Below are 6,447 nucleotides of genomic sequence, written 5' to 3' on the forward strand. Positions count from 1 at the left end.
GGATTTGAAAGTTTTACTCCGGGGTGTGCTTGCGAAAGTCTTCTGCTGTTTTGTAAGCGTCGATTAATGCTTTGTGAATCTCACAATGACTTTAGGTCTGGTTTTTAAACTGGCTCCTGGTGGGTGATGCACGTTCAAAGGCCACTTAAGTTTTTAGCTTTTACCCAGCTGCACGTCAGCACAAGATTATCCTGACTGCTTAAAACGGTCATAAAGATGCTCTGTAGGCGGCTGTGCATTATGAAATAAAGTGGGTCATTTATTAAAAAGATTCCTATAGTCTGAAATGCATAGGCTGAAGGGGGGATTTCTATGAATGTCTAATAGATCTGTCTCGTCTAATTATGAGGAAAAAATGTCTCTTTAATATTATTTTTTTTAAATCTATTTACAAAAATCAATTTTTCTAACCAGCTAAATCAGTGCTTCTCAAATCCCCCCCCTGCGATGCCAGTAGTGGTTTTAGGCACAGGTAATATGGGCCATTGCCCGGGGGCGCAAATTTAGCGGGGGGCAGTGGTGCTTGGAAAATAATCTGCGCCAATGTTGGTTTCCTATTATCTGTTATATGACAGAGTTTGTAACAGCCTGAAACTGTGAACTACACACGAGAAGGAAAGGGGAGGGGTAGTGGACTCAGGCTGTAAAGTGGGCACACGGAGAGCTGCAAGCGCTGGCGTGATTGTGCAACACCAAGATCCCCGCTGCCTTTAGATTCCTAAGCTCATTCTAATAATGTCATTCTTTATTACCTATTGTAGACATTTTGATGACCTGTCTTTATTTTCCATCAATGTATTCTTTGTCAGCCTGTGGTTTAGTTGGTGTCAGTATTTGACAGAAAGACAGCAGGTAATGCAGGAAAACAGCTGCCCTTTATGAGATCATGGATAAACAATCCATCATTTAGAAAAAATAATCAGCACATTGTTTTTACCTATTTCTTCAGACTAAAAACTTTAAATATATTGATGCTGCTGTGTTAATGTTTCAGATCCATTTACATTTAATAATTTTTATTGATTGAATTATGTTTCTCAGTATCAAATGGTTCAGTTGGTCAAAATGTTTCTAGTTTAAATAAGGAATGACAGATTTTTCTTATTTCAGGCACTTTAAGCTTCTTTTCTGTTTTAGACTATATCAGGGTTTCTGTGGCAAAATAAAGTTAATATGTGTTGAAAGTGGATTTATTTTTGCTTTTTTCTTTTGTTAATGTTAACCAACCAAACCAAATGGGTTGGGAACATGGATGGATGGATGGTGCAGAAGTGTGTCAACAGTCACAATGTACAAATAGTTAATGCACAGGGCTAAAGGTGCTGACACAATTGAACAGCACGGCCTAAAACTAAAATACATGCACATGTGTGTATTTTAGCAACTCAAAGTGCTTCTGTCTTCATGCGCTCCACTTTGCTCACACATCCAAATGTTGAGGTTTTGCTTTCCCTTCTTGTAACAGTGGAACCGTCTTGATAATCTACTGGGAATTGTGTAAAATATTCCTGCTCACATTCCCGCACATTCTCTCTCATCTGTCATTCATGACAGGAATTTCTTAACCATCCGTGCCACGTTTAGCTGATATTTTCAGATGGATTTCATAAAGTTTTGGCTGTAGCAAAATAAAAATAAAAAATTAACTCCCTTAATTGTCTCAGATTTTCTCAGAAAAGACATATGAAGTCCCGATTGCACTGGTAATATTAAAAGGAATCTGTTCTTTATATTCAACTTGGGGGAAAAAAGAACAAACTATATTTTGCTATGTAACTCCATCTTCTCTTTTCTTTTGCACCAAATCCTCATATGGCCTCCATTAATAACTGCAGAAAACTTCATCCTTCACCAGATTGACGATTTAAAGCAGCATTCGCCATCTGATTTCTATAAACTGGACTGATTCGAATGGAGTCCCTTCAGCCCTCCTTAGATAAAGATGGTGAATAAAAAGAGGTAAACCACTTACTAACAAGTCTGTCGTGTCTTTTTTTTTTAGATATCCCACAATAGCTTGGTTAGTTTGGTGCGTAAACCCTAAAACCCTGCAGGAAACCGACTCAAACCACACGAGCAGTGGATTAGCACAACTGCAGGGGTGAGACATTTCGCACCAGATGAATGAGTCACGCTTGCACACAGAGATTTTTACAGTTTCATTCAAACGGAAACTTTGATTTGCAAACAGCAAAATGGATCTTTCCCTATTCATTTGTTGCTCTTTTTATTTTTCCGACATTAGGGTTTTTTTCTTAGCCGCTCTCCTGAGGGGATACACAAACATTTACTGGAAGCATTGATCAATATTACACCATGTCTTCCCACGGAGTCCTCAGGAAGGTACCCTGTTGGACAGCCAAAAACATCAAGTGACCTTTCCTTTGATAAATAACATTTAAGAGGATGCCATGGCACAGAATCAATTTGGATAATGTCAATGGATGCATTGAAATATTGATAGGGATGAGCTGCCTCCTGTGAGCTGAGGCTCGTTAAAAAACTTAATCCTATGAGCATCCAGCCAGCAGAAAAAGATCAGATGGGGCTGTTTATGCCGAGGTTGACCTGCTGAATTAAAGATCAACAAAAGTCTAATGTAGCCTAAAATTTGCATCAACGATTCACAGGTTGGATATGAGAAAATAATCGTTGTTGTCTGTGTTTTCTGTCAATCTATTTCAAATATTTAACACAGTGGCGGAGTTAGAAAATTTTATTTGGGGGCACAGGAAGAAGACTTTGGAAGGGTGACAAATGGGAACAGCAGTATGAAGGCAAGAGAAAGGGATAAAAATAGTTTTAATATTGTTATTATTATTTTAAAGATAGCAGTTCTTTTAGTGCCATTACCAAAGTAGCAGCAAAAACAAATAGTGTAAAAATTCTTGACAGATAAATCTTCACTTTTAAAATGGAATTCAAGCACAATAAGAGATCAATTTGAATTCTCACAGCGAGATCAAAAATAATCAAATCAAACTTTATAAAAAAGCGCTTCTCGTTGCGCAGCTAAGCGCTTTAACATTAAAAACAAACTGTGAAAATCAACGCTGTGTCTCCTGATGACATCCATCAAGAGGCAACATATATAAATTAAAAAGTATTGGACCTAAAATCGTCCCTTGGGGAACCCCACAACTTATTTCATGGATTCTTGAAGAGCATGTATCCATGCTTACATAAAAGTGTTGATCTGTAAGGTAAGAGTAAAACCACTTAAGAAAATTTCCAGAGAGGCCCACTAGACTACTAAGTCTGTCTAATAGAATCTGGTGAACTACTGTATCAAAAGCGGCACTAAGATCCAGCAGCACCAAAACAGAAAGTTTCTGTGAGTCGTAGTTTATTCTAAGATCATTAACGATCTTTTAAAGAGCCGTCTCTGTACTATGGTTTGTCCTAAAACCAGACTGATATTTTTCTAAAATTTTTGGGGAATTTCAAAACTCATGTAGTTGAGTAGTGACTCTTTTCTCTATAATTTTACTTAAAAATGGTAAGTTGGATACGGGTCTGTCGTTATCCAGAGTTTTCGGGTCTAAATGACTCTTCTTCAGAAGGGGCCTCACCACTGCCGTCTTACAGGCAGAGGGGAAGACACCCGTCTAAAGAGAGCAGTTTACTATATGTATGCGCTGACTCAAAGAATCCATAAAATATTTTGAAAAGTGAAGTGGGAATGGGATCTAATAGGCAGGTGGTAATGTTTACTTGGGATACAACTTAACCAAGCATCTCCGCATCAATCAGGACAAAACTCCCCAGTGTTTCTTCTGGTAAAAACAATACTGGTGATCTGTTAAACCCAGTGTATGGCATAGATGAAATGTTTGATCTTTTTGCATTGATTTTATCCATGAAGCGGTCTGCAAAGTCCTCACATGCAGCATTAGATGATGCCATGGAAGACTTGTTAAGGTCTTTGTTTATTAAAATATCAATTGTTTTAAAAAGAACTTTTGGGTTGTTTTTATTTTTGAAATGATTTTTGAAAAATTTGAAGTTCTGGCCCGTTTAACTGAGTTATTGTAGATTTTGAGTTTTTTTTTTTTTAACTGTCTTGATCAATTATAAATTTCGTCTTCCTGTATCTTCTCTCTGCCCTATGGCAGTAAATAATATTTTTGGCTAAAGCCAAGGTGCGGACAGCCAAAAAGTTATGTAACCCTGGTATTATCCTAGGCACTTTAACATTGGGAGTTGGGTCATCTAGACCCACTAGACACTCAGCTGAACCTTTTTTCTTCAATGATTTGTGATCTTCACTGGTGTCCATGGGTTACATGAAATCTTTCCACCTTTATCCACCTTTATCATGGTAGGGAGAACACATCAATGCAAGGTTGGGGTCATCTAAGATAGCACAAGGGTTAAAAATATTGTTTTTGTTTATTTTGAAATGCCTAAAGAAACTTGTATTGATGATTTTATTCATCTTTGTCAAAAATATACTAATAGTGAACCAAATAGTGGAGGCAGCTGCCCCCCCCTTGCCCCCTGTAGCTCTGCCCCTGATCTTTTTTTTTTTTTGTCCAGTTAAACAGATTTTCAGCTCATTATAAGGTATAAAAGACGGAATAAAAAGAGCAATAAATTAAAAATTCTCTTTTGTGAATTGATTTGAAGCAGAAAGTCAACACAGACTTCCTGAACATTGTTTTGGGTGATTATTTAGCTCAAGTTGGTGAATGCGCCGCACAACGTTTGCATCGTTAGATATTCATTATGTTCCAATTTTTTACGAGGCAGATTGTCTTCAAACTGGTCCAGCTGGTTCCCTCAAAGCAGCGGTGAACAATGTGACCTGGGAAATGGCAGGATCCACGCCCTCGTGCACCACCGTTGTCTCTGTGAAACCCTCGCCGAAAAGAAAGACGTGAACTATTTGGCGTCCACAAGCGCGCAGCAACACTTTCCATGATGACAGAGACGGAATCCTGCGGTGCAGCTGACGGTGATTATTCTACAAGTGCGTTTTATTAAAAAAAGAGTAGAGGTGGTTCTGAGACAGCTTTGATCAGTGGATGAATGAGTTTGTGACACACTGACTTGAACTCCAGCTTCACACACCTTGACCCAACTCTGCCCCCTTTCAGTGACGCAACTCTCCTTCAGTTCGGGTAGAGTTACGGCTCTGATCTAACACCACTCTGGGCTCGGGTCACAGATGGCTGACAATTACAGCTCCCATTGTGCTTCACGCACCCTCTCACACAGTATCGCCCCCACTGGCCTTTTTCATCCTAGCTTCCCAGCCGCCCTCTGCCCCCCGAATCAAAGCAGAATAAGATTTAGAGAGGAGGTAAACATTCTGGTTTTATGATTGGGCCCCTTCTTACAGCGTGGACTGCATAATTGAAAAGTGACTATTTTCGGATCCTAGTGGGAACACACTCCCATGTGTGTGCAGCCACTGGGAACCGTGCTCTCGCCTTTCTCTTGTGCTCCCTGATCGCTCCGCAAGTGCTCGCTCTTCGGCCCTTTCCTCCTCTGGGATGAGAAAATAGTGTGGAAGGCACCAAACATCAATCATATGTCTTTTTCTGTCTTCTGAGCTGCCATCTCTCATTTCTTTTCATTTCTTCTCACAATGGCGGGCAGAGAGGAAGCTGCACCGTCACAACCCGGCTCTGTGTTTTCCTGCAGGTTTTTACACAGACCATCTGTTCTTCACACCGCTCTGCAATCCCCGACCACCAACATCCCACAAACCCAAATTAACGCTGTTTCACTGCGAGTAAAAAGTTTAAACAAACAGAAATATCAGCAGTCAGCGTCTCCTGGCCATGAGAGAGTCTTTGTTTAGCTGGAATTATAAACTCTTATTTTGGAGCTTGCTTGCATGTGTCAAACGGTGCATGTGCGTCATGATGATGAATGTTTGGACTCAAGGCTTTGAACCAAATTTCTCTGTAAAGACATTAAAAAAGCCATAGTGGATGGTTAGAAATGTTAACAAAACACAATAAGATTACATTCTTTCAATAAAAAAAAATCTAGCAGATGTTTATAATTCCAAATTTCCCCTTTATATATTTAACTACAAGTCAGCTTTTTGACTATTTGTTCCAATTGTTCCCAACTGAAAAAATGCATCGTTAACCCTTTTATTCCTGCCTTTATTTTCCATTAAATGAAAAAAAAACTTCATTGTTTTTTTTAAGTGATGCTACATTGGATTTAATGGTATGTTGCAATTTAGCAACATACAGCATGAAATGGTTTAACTTAGCAACTTTGACATCTTTTTCCAGCGTTCTTGCAGGATTCGTCATGTGAAATCAAGTTGCATTGAAAGCTTCTGAGCTAAATGGTGCTAATCTCACGCTTGTCGTGCTCGCATTGCCCACACTGCCACCTACTGGAGACGTTGGTTTGTGTTGGGTCAACTCTACGAGCCAGTTTTTTCACTTTGTAGTGAGCCCCATCGTTGCCACCAAATTC

Source organism: Oryzias latipes, chromosome 12 (genome assembly GCF_053564925.1).
Source record: "Oryzias latipes strain Hd-rR chromosome 12, Olatipes_Hd-rR_3.1".
In the NCBI taxonomy this organism is placed as follows: domain Eukaryota; kingdom Metazoa; phylum Chordata; class Actinopteri; order Beloniformes; family Adrianichthyidae; genus Oryzias; species Oryzias latipes.